This window comes from Chanodichthys erythropterus, chromosome 4 (assembly GCF_024489055.1).
Source record: "Chanodichthys erythropterus isolate Z2021 chromosome 4, ASM2448905v1, whole genome shotgun sequence".
Lineage (NCBI taxonomy): Eukaryota > Metazoa > Chordata > Actinopteri > Cypriniformes > Xenocyprididae > Chanodichthys > Chanodichthys erythropterus.
Genome location: NC_090224.1, coordinates 18,950,326 through 18,965,237, shown reverse-complemented (window position 1 = coordinate 18,965,237; position 14,912 = coordinate 18,950,326).

Sequence of the window (14,912 nt, the reverse complement as noted above, 5' to 3'; positions counted from 1 at the left end):
GGAAGATTCTTATTCATTAAATGACAGAAAAGCCATAGCAATATCTATTCTCAGCCATTCACAGAGATGTGGAAATATGTTTTGAAGCAATAACTGAATGTTTTAATGGTACGCTTGATTGAATTCATTCTTAAATTAGATCCAGCTCAAAGGGAAGGTTCACACAAAAAAATTCTGTCATCATTTACTCATTCATGCTGTACTGTTCTGAGACATGTCTTACATGTTGTTTTATGTAATATTTATGTGCTGATTGTTGTCTGTCAGTCATCGTGATGATCAGATATAAATGAATACGTTTACCATAATAAAGGAAACACTACAAGATGGAGTAATGAATGTCATTCTCTGAGGATTTCTGGGTCTGTTATTTAGGACAGTCGCAGTTGTGTGTGTGATTTTCACTGTTTCTGCTTGTGAAGGGTTTGTGGGTGTTGTCCGATGCTCTCATGAACAATAATGTAAGTTTGTCTTCTCATCTGTTTGATTATATGCAATGAAGTTTTTTTTTAAATAAATTGCAAAAGTTATATAAAGATATTCAATAATAATACATTAAATAATGGACTTCTCTTACATTCTGACATCTGTGTTTTTCCATCTTTGATTTGAAGACTTGAACTGTTTTAACAGCAGAAAGGATTTCTGTTTGGAGAGCAAACACCGGTCAGGGTTACATTCACAAAAAATAAGCAATTATTCTGCTTATGAGCTGTGTCACATTAATTTGTGTTCAAACACAAAAATGTCTAATTATATTATTTATTTCTGGATTATGGAAATCTGATTGTTTTCCTTTCAGATAAAGAACTGCATGACAAATATAAATAAACATACATGTATATATTTGACTTTAAACATTCAGAGATTAGCAAATATTCCTTGTAAATAAATAATGACTTTATTTGTGTTTTGGTGGGATGTTTTTCCACTGACATTGATTTTGATATTCCAAATGTTCTGGTTGCTTGTCAGGGTGCAGCTGTGTGGTTGCCAGGGTGTTGCTAGGGTATCCTGGGTGGTTCCTTACTGGTCCAAGTCAAAAGAGTCCAGTCTCTGTAGAAACGTCTTGAGTTCCTCCTTCAGTGTTGGTCTGCGAAATTGTATTTCTCTGAGAAAGAGAGATCATTGTGATGGCTGTCGTACCTTTATGTCTATGAATAATCAAGCTAATCGATGCAGATAAATTAACAGCATGTCAGACAGCTCCAACTGCATCATTTCACAGGCCGTCAGGAACCATCAACACATTAGTCTCTCTTCACTGAGAGACGCCACACGGGTAATTAATGAGGCTCGTATAAAAGATGCTTACACTGGAAGAAAGCTGTACGGCTCTACTAACAGAATGAAAATCCAAGAGTGTGTGTGTGTTTTGGGATTGTGGGACACATCCTGCTCTGAATTTCTGTGACTATTTCTATCTTTTGTAGTTGGGAAAGGAAAGAACTAAATTTTTTTTTTTACATTTTCTGAAGCATGTGAGTGATACATGCCTGTACAAAAGACACCACTGTGTGATGCTAGGTCAAGGGGTCTTCAAACTTTTTCAAGCCTAGGACAGAAAAATAATTTTAATTTTAATTAATTTATTTACTAATAAAAAAGCAGAACTTTGCCCAAAGCATCACATGGCTTGCCTTCTTCCCATAATGCATCCTGGTTCCATGTGTTCCCCAGGCAAGCGACGCACACGCACCCGGCCATCCATGTGATGTAAAAGAAAACATGATTCATCAGACCACCTTCTTTCATTGCTCCGTGGTCCAGTTCTGATGCTCTCGTGTCACTGTTGGCTCTTTCGGCGGTGGACAGGGGTCATCATGGGCACCCTGACTGGTCTGCAGCTATGCAGCTCCATACGCAACAAACTGTGTGTATTCTGACACCTTTCTATCAGAACCAGCATTAACTTCTTGAGCAGTTTGAGCTACAGTCGCTCGTCTGCTGGATCGGACCACACGGTCCAGCCTTCGCTCCCCACGTGCACCAATGACTCTTGGCCGTCCATGACCCTGTCGCCGGTTCACCACTGTTCCTTCATTGGACCACTCTTGATAGATACTGACCACTGCAGACCGGGAACACCCCACAAGAGCTGCAGTTTTGGAGATGCTCTGACCTAGTCGTCCAGCCATCACAGTTTGGCCCTTGTCAAACTCTCTCAAATCCCTACGCTTGCCCATTTTTCCTGCTTCTAACACATCCACTTTGAGGACAAAATATTCACTTGCTGCCTAATATATCCCACCCACTAGCAGATGCCGTGATGAAGAGATATTCAGGGTGACTCATTCACCTGTCAGCGCTCATAATGTTATGCCTGATCTTAAGGTGTGCTGTAGTCTTTGGTACCAAGACGTTAGCAGCAGATCCTTCAAGTCCTGTAGGTTGTGAGGTGGAGCCACCGTGGATCAAACTTGTTGGTCCAGCACATCCCACAGATGCTCAGTTGGATTAAGATCTGGGGAATTGAACTTTTCATCATGTTCCTCAAACCATTTCTGATGTGTGCAGTGTGTAGTATCCTTTTGAAAGAGGCCACTTCCACCAGGAACACTATTGTCATGAAGGGCTGTACCTGGTGTGCAACAATGTTTAGGTAGGTGGCACGTGTCAAATTTACGTCCACATGAATGGCCGGACCCAGAGTTTCCCAGCAGAGCATTGCCCAGAGCTTCACACTCCCTCCACCGGCTTGTCGTCGTCCCATAGTGATCCTGGTACCATCACTTCCTCAGGTAAGCGGCACACACATCGCCGTCCATGTGATGTAACCAAAAACAGGACTCATTGGACCAGGCAACCTTCTCACACTGCTTCATGGTCCAGTTCTGACACTCGCGGGTCCATTGTAGGTGCTTTCGATAGTGGTCAGGGGTCATCATAAGCACTCTCATTGGTCTCTGGCTCCAGCACATTCATCCTATCATTACAGTTTTTGGTGACTTGTGCCACAGCAGACCTTCTGTTTGCTCGGACCAGATGGGATAGTCTTCATTGCCCTCATGCATTGATGAGCCTTGGGCACCCAACATCCTGTCACCAGTTTGTCCCTCCTCGGACACTGTTGGTAAACTCTCACCACTGCTGACCGGGAACAACACACAAGCCTTGCTGTTTCAGAAATACTCTGATCCAGTCGTCTTGCCATAACAATTTGGCCCTTGTCAAAGTCGTGTATGAAAAAGTGCCCATTTCTTCTACATCCAACACATTTATTATGAGAACTGATTGTTTGGTTACCATCAAATCTACCCAGACCTTAATATGTTTTAGGACAAAATGTGAAAACACCATTACAGTATCAGGTTTTACTCATAAATTGAAAACCGCTATTCTGAAAATCTGACAGTGGTGCTTGATTTAACAAACAGCACCTCTGAGAGGACAGCTGCTTATATATAGTGCTGGTTCTGCCAGTCTGTAAGTGAGTTAGTGTGAGTGTCTGTGATTAATTACATCAGCCGATGATTTTATCCCAGAGTACATTAATTCACTAATAAACCCTCGGTGCATCAAACGCGACCAGGCGAAGCTTGAATGCTGATCAGGGAATTAATGGATTAGCATTTGAGCGTCATGATAAATTAAATACGCTCTGTTTGATATAGTGCGCAACTTGCATCAGGAACTGACTCATCTAGTGGCCTCATATATCAGCAGATTATATCTCATGAATATTTAATTGTAATACTTGTTGAAATTATCAGGAAGTTGACTCATCAAACGTGTTTCGAAAACAAAAAAAGGATTATTTCTTTAATTCTGTATTTTTCACTACATGTCTTTATCATCACAAAGACTGTAGAAACCACATGTTTGGCGAAGTTTCTACTGATCAAAAAGAGTAATCCACACCATAGTATCCATGATCTGCACTTTAATCTGCACTGGCCTTTAGTGGTTAAGATTACATCAAACCTCAATATTCACTCGAACGAAAATAAATAAATAAACCCCTGCTCTACATACTGCAAATAATCTAGCATATTAACTACTGCCCACGAATTTCTGCGTACTCAGGTGTTGTGCCGAATTTCAACCCCCTGCCAAATTATTACCCCCTTCGGAGGGTAATAGCAAACTGTGGTAAAAAGTAAACTCTTTCTGTCATATTTCGTCTAACTATCAAACACAACTAATTATATTGCATTACATTATATTATTACCTTTAATAGCATGGCATATTAAAGGTGCCATCGAACGTTTTTTTTACAAGATGTAATATAAGTCTAAGGTGTCCCCTGAATGTGTCTGTGAAGTTTCAGCTCAAAATACCCCATAGATTTTTTTTTATTAATTTTTTAACTGCCTATTTTGGGGCATCATTAACTATGCACCGATTCAGGGGATGCTGGCCCTTTAAATCTCGTGCTCCCTGCCCATCGAGCTCGACTCTATAATACAGTGCATTTACAAGATGTTCGTCATGCATACTGCATGCATGCTTTGGGTCATGCGAGTATAGTATTTATTTGGGTGTTTATTTTTTATTCTGAATGAGTTTTGTTTGATAGTGCTCCGTGGCTAAAGCTAACTTTACACACTGTTGGAGAGATTTATAAAGAATGAAGTTGTGTTTATGAATTATACAGACTGCAAGTGTTTAAAAATGAAAATAGCGACGGCTCTTGTCTCCGTGAATACAGTAAGAAACGATGGTAACTTTAACCACATTTAACAGTACATTAGCAACATGCTAACGAAACATTTAGAAAGACAATCTACAAATATCACTAAAAATATCATGTTATCATGGATCATGTCAGTTATTATTGCTCCATCTGCCATTTTTCACTATTGTTCTTGCTTGCTTACCTAGTCTGATGATTCAGCTGTGCACAGATCCAGACGTTAATACTGCCTTGTCTAATGTCTTGAACATGGGCTGGCATATGCAAATATTGGGGGCGTACATATTAATGATCCCGACTGTTACGTAACAGTCGGTGTTATGTTGAGATCTGCCTGTTTTTCGGAGGTCTTTTAAACAAATAAGATTTATATAAGAAGTTTGAGACTCAGTCTTTTCCATGTAATGAACTCTTGTTATTCAACTATGCCAAGATAAATTCAATTTTTGATTCTAGGGCACCTTTAAAGCATTTTTAGCATATTAAATCGTTTTTGTAATTAAAAGATTAAAGACTAATTATTGTAATTAATTTGAATATGATTATAATCTCAACTAGATTACAATAAATTAGCAGCGGTGTTTAATTTAGGTCATTGAGATAGTATAATGGTGTTTTTTAAATATTTTCAATTACATTTTATTTTTATATTTTCTGTTTTCATTTTAATTTTAGTTTAAAGTTTGGTCATTTTAGTAATGCTGTAGCATATGTTTTGCCGTTTTATTAGGCCTACTTTCTTTTTAAAATTTTTATTTTTAGATATTTTGCCCTCAGTTTCACAGACAAGGCTTAAGCTAGTCCTAGACTAAAATGCATGTTTGAGCCGGTTTAACTGAAAGTAACTTGTTGTTAAAATATGTCAGTGCAATTGTTTTGTTTCAAGATACACACCAGTAATGTTTTTTTTCTAGGGCACGTTCATAAAAGCTACTTAGATGCCCTAATCTGTGAAACCTATTTCAACGTAGGGGCCGTTTATACACCACCGTTTTCAACTAAAAACGGAAAACATTTTATGCGTTTTTGCTGTTCATTAATGGCATTTTGGGGGTCTGAAAAGGCAAACTTTTGAAAACAATATCATTATCGTCTCCATATAAACTACAAAAATGCTAATTTGTGAAAACCGTGACGTCATGCGCATGCATATTATCTAAAGTAGCATCGCCAACAAGTTAATTAATTTGTGATTTAATAAAATATTGGAAGTATACTATCAGTTAAATCACATATGTATAAGTAAAATGAAATTGAAAAAAAAGGATGTAGTTCATGTGTTAATATCTGATTTTGTGAAACAAGGCATGTAACATGTTAAAATCAGTTACTTTAGTGTTTACAGGTCCTGTCTGCGGATGAAAAGAGTAAGTGACGCAAAATATGTGTACCAGTTAAAAAGGGTTTGTGTGATCACTGGGTCACATCATAATGACACGGTTTTACTGTGGTAACTGATCTCTCTATCACCTTCTGTTACCATAGAGCCCTGGAGTACAATTACAGCTGCAGAGACACCTTACACACGCCGTTTCTGTCCTTTCCACACTCTCCTTGAAGAGACGACTCACACCGAATAGCTTCATTTAAGTGTTGTACATCTATAAAATGTTTCAGGTCAGCGCTCACGGTTGATTCTCCTGTCTGTTTGAGGGCCCCGTCTCATGTCACACACACTCCTGGGGTTCCTGAACCCCCATGAGAGGAACCACGGACACAGACACTGGTGAGTAAAACTCTTTGTGACGTTTGTTCATTTGACCTCTGAGTTTGGACACAGATGAGATGTGTGCAGCTTCTTATATGGATTATAGATGTTTCTGTTTGCAAACATTTGTACACTCGTGCTGTGTGTCATTTGGACTGAAATAAAGAGAAGAAAATGTCAGGTCATCAGATCAATATTTCATTAATTCTTTGCAATGGGTCAAGATGCCTTTTTAAAACCACACTTGTGTTTAAATGCTAAAAAGCAGGATGATGGACAACTATCAACCGTCCTCATCTGGGATAGAGCGAGATACGGAGCAAACGTGTCTTGTTACAGAGACCTCCGGCTATGTGATTACTGCTAGAGAAAGATCAGGACAGTGAAACAAGAGAGACGTGACATTCAGGCTGTTATCAGACTTCAATTCTGGAGTATTGCACAGTATACAATGAATACGACCCACTATGAGGTCACATGACCTCGTTACGTTGTGTTATAGTCAGTGTGTGCCGCCCAGTTATCATCTCAGAAATATTTCGATAAGGTATACAATGTTTTACTTGTTAATATTAGTTAACTAGTTGCTTATTAGCATGCATATTACTTAGTACTTTTAAAACACATATTAATGCCTTATTCTGCATGACCATATTCTACATCCCATGATCCTACCCAATACCTAAACGTAAAGGGTTAGTTCACCCAAAAATGAAAATAATGTAATTAATTACTCACCCTCATGTCGTTCCACACCCATAAAACCTTTGTTCATCTTCGGAACACAAAATAAGATATTTTAGTTTAAATCCGATGGCTCAGTGAGGCCTGCATAGGGAGCAATGACACTTCCTCTCTCAAGATCCATTAATGTACTTAAAACATATTTAAATCAGTTCATGTGAATACAGTGGTTCAATATTAATATTATAAAGCGACGAGAATATTTTTGGTGCGCCAAAAAAACAAAAAATGACTTATTTGGAGCGCCAAAGTCATGTGATTTCAGCAGTTTGGCGGTTTGACACGCATTCTGAATCATGATTCGACACAGACTGTCCTCCAAAAAAATGACCCTAAGCACCTTATTATTACGACCTATATTTACGTTTTGAAGTCATGTGCCCTCTAGTGGGCGTAAAAATAATGACAGTGTCGTGTTACATCTGTCGTCATGAAATGACGTATGACTGGCATTACCAATCAAAATCCATGTTCATTTAAATGCAATGTGTGGACTTTTTACACCATTTCTCCATTTCTATTTAGCAAAACTATTTTTTATTAACGACTATAACCACCCCCATCCCTAAACCTAACCTTAGTCTATATGAGCACATGCGTTTCCTGGGATTGAACCCACGATCGCATGATCACATGATTGCATATTATTATTGCAATGCTCTGTCAATTGAGCTACGCAAAACCCGGAATATGACACAGATAAAAGGAAACAATGCATTAAAATGAAAGTGTCCTGTTGTCGAAAGGGGTGCAATTTTAGCAAACGCTCATATGGGTCTTATTTCAGGGAAGTGACAACCTATATGGCCGTGTTGGTTGGAGAACATGTTGTAAGAATCATAACGCTCCGAAGTTTCCTGAAGCAGTGTTTTGAAATCGGCCATCACTAAATAAGTCGTTATTTTGTTTTTTTGGTGCACAAAAATATTCTTGTTGCTTTATAATATTAATATTGAACCACTGTACTCACATGAACTGATTTAAATATGTTTTTAGTACATTTATGGATCTTGAGAGAGGAAGTGACATTGCTGGCTATGAAGGCCTCACTGAGCCACCGGATTTCAACTAAAATATCTTAATTTGTGTTCTGAAGATTAAAAAATGTCTTACGGGTGTGGAACGGCATGAGGGTGAGTAATAAATGACAGAATTTTCATTTTTGGGTGAACTAACCCTTTAACAACTACCTTACTAACTATTAATAGGCAGTAATTATGAGTTTAATGAAAGCAAAAGTCATAGTAAATAGTTAGTAATAGTGAGAATTGGACCCTAAATTAAAATGTGACCAAAGAATTTTTAATTTAACCTGTTAACTGTCATGGGCCCACCGGTGGGCCCACAGCCATTACATATTTAAAACAGTAATATTCTATACTAAACCTAAACTAATCTTGACAAACTATATATCATTTGAAAGCTTAGAATGTGTAGAATGTGCTTTTCAAAATAAATTACAGAGGAGCAGTAATTTATCAATTTGCAACAAGCATATTTTCATACTCATAAGGCATGTTCAGACCTTTATTTTGAAAAAGAGATGAACATTAAAAATCATTAAAGATTGGTTGAAACATATTTGTTTTCATGTCAAAAGATAACATCAATTAAATTTTTTGAGAAAAAAAGGTGTAAAAATGTTTTTAATAGAAAAAAAAAACATTTATGATTGTGGCGGCGATCTATAACCTACATACATGTTATTTTTATGTTTATTAGAGGCTAAATTCATATCAAATTCTGCCAAACTTCCCATACTACTTCTATATAGGATGTCTACTTCATAAATTGTATGAAAATAATGTAAATATATGGTTCAGATCACTCAAACCATATATGGAAATGGAGGCGCCTTTATATGGTCAGTAATGGAGCTTGGTTGTCATCTAGTGAAAAAGTGTGGTACTGCGCCCAAACAAAATCTTACTGAAAGCTCATTTTTTGAGATATCAACCTGAAATTTGGAACACAACTTGTTCAGATTTTTGGCTTTGATTTCCTTGCAGATTTAGAGTAAAACTTGTTTTGTAAAATATATATTTTATATAAAATATAAAATATTAAATATATTTATTTTTTTACAATAATCTGCCAAATTTCATCTTTAAAACAAGACCAGCCTTATGTCTATACTCCAAAGAATTCTTGAATTACAACCATTTAAGTTTGGATAGTGCATTTTCTTGTCTAAAACAAAAAGTGGGGGTGACAGTTAACAGGTTAAGTTAATCCCTAGACAGTCCTATTAAATAATGATTATTTGTTAGACTGGAAATGTAAATGAATTAATTGTACTGTGGGATACAGTACTCCCTGCATGTCAGATAAACAACTGTCCTATTGCTTATGCAAATCGCTGTCAAGTGATTGTAGCAACATGCATTTCAATGTAAATTACTGATTTGAAGCCTCGTTCACACTAGGTACATTTACATGCACCCACATAATCCATTAGTAATCAGCCTTCATGTAAACACCTGAATTGATGCGATTGAGGATTGAAAGTTGTGGTGTAGACCTGAAATAATGTGATTAATAGGACAAAATTAAACATGTAAAGGCTTGAATACAACTACCTTTTTAATTAGATTCAAAAATACCGTGCACAGATCACTTTCATGTGCTGAAGCTGTGTTCGGAATACATAAATGCAAAAGTAGGTGGAATTTTGAATAGGGTTCATATAATCAGAACTTTCCAAATCTAAATTCAGGTTGGCGAAAATGAATGTATGACAACTGTCATTCCTGGCTCGGCTCTAAAGCAGTGTTGTGTTCTGTCTGCTGTCTATGATCTCAGGTGTCGAGCCTCCCACTCCTGCCGGTGGTCCTCTGGGCGCAGGCGCGGGAGGTTCACCGTTCTACCGTGAGCTGTGGTTCATTGTGCTGATGGCTGGAGTCGCGCTCGTGCTGTTGGCTCTCATTCTGGCTATAGTTTTGCACAAGGCATTGAACAAACCGCCGTTCACCCGAGAGCGGCCACCCCTTGTACCACTGCCGCTTCACCGCCGCAGCCCGCTGACCATCTACCCACCCAGCAACTCCTACCTGGTGAGGCCGATAATCAGTATTGGCCAACAAAAACAATTCTTTTCAATATCAGCCATTGCTGATTGTTTAAAAAGTCAAAAGGGGTTTGGAAAAACGTGTCAGAGTTCAACTCATACTGTGTGTGATAAAAGTGGCTGCATCCAAAAATCGCATTCTTCCCTACTTTATAGTAGGCGAAAAACAGTATGTGACAAAAGAATTATGTTTGAATTCACAGTACACTCTAAAAAATGCTGGGTTAAAAACAACCCAAGTTGGGTTGAAAATGGACAAACCCAGCAATTGGGTTGTTTTAACCCAGCGGTTGGGTTAAATGTTTGCCCAATGTGCTGGGCAGTTTTATTTAACTCAACTGTTGTATAAAAATGACTGTATTGCTTGCTTAAAATGAACCCAAAATATGCTGGAAATTAACATTTATTAATATGTTTAATAAATGAGCATTTATTAATAAGATAATGAATAATAAACAATAAACATTTATTAAATTGCTTATTAATAAATGTACACCTTTTGATTATTATTGTTGCCTCTAGTAATTATGTGTCTGATTTTTAATTTCTCACCTATTTTGGGTTCATTTTAAGCCAGCCATATAATAATTTTTAATCAGTAGTTGGGTTAAATAAAACTACCCAGCACGTTGGGCAAACATTTAACCCAACCACTGGGTTAAAACAACTCAATTGCTGGGTTTGTCCATTTTCAACCCAACTTGGGTTGTTTTTAACCAAACATTTTTTAGAGTGTACTCATAAAAGAGTATGCAAAAAGTACCTACTACTTCAGGCGAGTTTTTGAAGTGTGCATACGATGGACACTTTACTATCCCATGATGCCACAGGAGAGGATTTGTGAATGGCAGTGAAGCAACACAACTGATGCTTGTAGGTCACATGATAATGACAGCATGGTGAATGCAGTACATAAAAAAATCGGGTCCTCTCTTGAAATCGGATCCCTCGATTAATTGAACATCATTAATTAGATTTATTTATGACTGAAATATTTGGACATTTAACACTTAATTTAACATACATTAAAGATGATTGTGAATACATGTAGGGTAAATACAAATGCCTGTATAAACTAAGCTATCAGGTTAAACGGATATCTGTATGCTGCCAGTACATAAGCAAACTAATACAGACATAAATGATCATTATAACGCAGTTGAAACAGCATTTATCATAACATGATTTTGTAAGAATTGTAATCAGGTGCAAAAGAGAGTAATGTTACCTATTAAAAGCAATTTGGATCACATGGGGGCAATTTATCACTACTGGATTGCATTTAGGGATGCAAAATTCAGGGAATTTTCAAGGCTGGAAACTTTCCATGGGAATTAACAGGAATATATGGGAATTAATGGGAACAAACAGGGAATTGCAGGTTAGTCTATAACAGGGAACTTAAATGTAGTTATATGTAGCATAATCTTGGTTAAAACAACCAGATTTTATGCAATTTCAGTTTTTACCCTGCACATTCATCCATAACATTTGATCAAAATACAGAAAACTGACTATTATGACTGAATATATTTTAAAATATAATTTATTTCTGTGATCAAAGCTGAATTTTCAGCATCATTACTCCAGTCTTCAGTGTCACATGATCCTTCAGAAATCATTCTGATATGCTGATTTATTATCAACGTTGGAAACAGTTCTGCTTTTTTTATAACCTTTCATACTTTTTCAGGATTCTTTGATGAATAAAAAGTTAAAGATCAGCATTTAAATCTGTTGTAACAATATACACTACAGTTCAAAATTTGAATTATAACAACTTAATACTTTTATTCAGCAAGGATGTGTGAAATTGATAAAAAAGTGATAATAAAGACTTGTATTGTTAGAAAAGATTTTTATTTTGAATAAATGCTGTTCTTTTTTTAAACTTTTTATTCATCAAAGAATCCTGAAAAAAGTGTCACAGGTTCCAAAAAAATATTAGGCAGCACAACTGAAATTTCCAACATTGATAGAGTATCAGTGATTTCCGAAGGATCATGTGACACTGAAATAAATAGCACATGCATAAAAATTTCTGCAATAAAAATATATTTATTTTACATATTTACTAAATTAGAACTAATTGGATGCAAAAAATAAATAACTATGTTGTTTCATGTTATGACCAGACGTTTAGATGTTTATATTTAGTACATGATATATTTTATATGAATTTATATAATTTTATTTAGAAATGTATATAAATTTCCCAAACTTTCCAATGAATTCCCATAAATTCACATATATTCTCATAAATTCCAGTTAATTCCTGTTAAGTTTCCAAACTGGAATATTTCCAAAATTATCCAGGTTAAGTTCCCGAGGAAATTTACCGGAAACTTTCTGCCCCTTTGCAACCCTAATTACATTCATACCACACACACTATACATACACATACTATCCCAGGTGGTGCAAAAAAAAGTACACTTCTATAATGTACTTAAAGTGCTCTATTTTCGTGCACTAATTTTGTACTTAATTTACTAAAAATTCTTCTTTAGTACTTCTTAAGATCATCTTAAGAACATCTAAGTGTACTCAACTGTGCTATTTTGAGACAGCATGAAATATGAACTAGAATGTGCTTTTAATATACTATCTCTGTATTTAAAAAATATATTTAGATACCACTTGTAGTACACTATGGGTTCAAATACACTATAAGTGATATCTAAATAATTTTTTAAAATACAGAGATAGTATATTAAAAGCACATTCTAGTTCATATTTCATGCTGTCTCAAAATAGCACAGTTGAGTACACTTAGATGTTCTTAAGATGATCTTAAGAAGTACTAAAGAAGAATTTTTAGTATAAAATTAGTGTACGAAAATAGAGCACTTTAAGTAGCTATATTATAGAAATGTACTTTTTTTTAACCTGGGATATATCAGTCGTGAATTAATTACTTGTTCAAAATAAGCACTCAAGACAGAAAGCGATTTTGGATGCAGCCAACGTCTCTTGTGTTGAATTTATTTAATCTCTCTTTCCTCAGGGAATTCTGTTCAATGTGCTGAAATAATTCTTCATCATTCATCTAGTTATTGATGTCCTAATACTATGAGCCTGGCTGAAACTCATCTAAAGGGCATCCTGACTGTGAAGTGTGTGTCTCTCTCTCTCTCAGTGAAATGTTAACGGCATGTTTGTTCCTCGACACAGTTCGACACGCTTCCGGAAACGGTGGGCTCTCCGACCAGCGTCACACTGAAGGCCTTCACGATGCACTTGGAGGTCAGAGCTTCATTTCAGGCACTGCGTGCTACAAAAAGAGCCATGTTTTGCAGATTTAACTGCCCATTTATGAATTTATATGCATGATAAACAGATTTACAGTAATGTACAGTACAGAACAATAATTATGAAGAAAAAAAAAAAGAATCGTAAAGTAATTTCCGTACCACTAGCGGCACCAAGTGGTGTAAAAAATAATGACCCTGAACTTAAAGGGATAGTTCACCCAAAAAGGAAAATTCTGTCATCATTTATTCACCCTCGAGTTGTTCCAAATTTATATAATTTGTTTCTTCTTCTGCTGAAAATATTTTGAAGATCAAATAGTTGATGAGCCCCATTGACTTCCACAGTATTTCCCCCCATACCATGGAAGTCAATGGGGTCCATCAGTGTTTGGTTACAAACATTATTCAAAATATCTACTTTTGCGTTCAGCAGAACGAAGAAACTGATACAGGTTTGGAACGACAAACGATATTTTATATATATATATATATATATATATATATATATATATATATATATATATATATATATATATATATATATATATATATATATATATATTTAATTAGACCAGTGTTATTAAGTCTTATTTTAGTATCACTGATATACTATTATAGTTTTTTAATATTTTAAATTAGATTTTATTTTTTAATATTTTCAGTTTTCATTTTAATTTTAAAATTCTCTTAATTTTGTTTGGTATTTGTCATTTTTATTTTTTTATTTAAATGTCTATGTCTTTTAAAGGTTTATTTAGTGTTAACTTTAAATGAAAATGATGCTTTTGTAAGTAGGCAAAATAAAATAAGTTTACATTTTTGTATAATTTATTTCAGTTAATGTGTATTTTATTTCAAATAATGAAAATGTTTTTTAGTTAGTAGTTTTTTAGTTGTAGTTTTAGTTAACGATAACCCTGCTTTAAATATAAATGAGAAATCTAAATGTAAGTTACATATTTATAAAATATCGATCTAAATGAACATAAAAATAAATCTAGTTTATAATAAATAAAACTAGTTTCATCTTGATCATCTCGAAATTAAAAAAAAATATGTATTGTATTAAAATGTATTTTTAAAGGCAAAATGAGCATGCTTTATTTTATGCTTGGTGCCTCTCAGAGTTTATACACATGAGTTTGTTGATGTTGTTCAGGAGGTGATCGAGAGTAAAGTGGTTGATGAAGATGGTTCAGCCGAGGGTGAGACGGGTCTGGTGACGGTCTCAGGTCTGTACTCACAGAACCCTTTACAGCGCAGCGTCAGTCAGCTGATCGACAAGAAAGACGAGGAAGCGTGGGAGCCGCACTTCAGACGCCTCGACAGCGGCCTGGTGAGAACGACAGGATTCGTGTTGCACTTTATTATTATTATTTTGGAGAAATTAGATTTTGATCACATGCATGTTTGTCAGTTTGAAGGTGAGGAGTTTGTGGACAGCATCAAAGGCTTCAGCACAGTCAGGAAAGAGCACACCATGTTCACGGACACTAACCTTTGA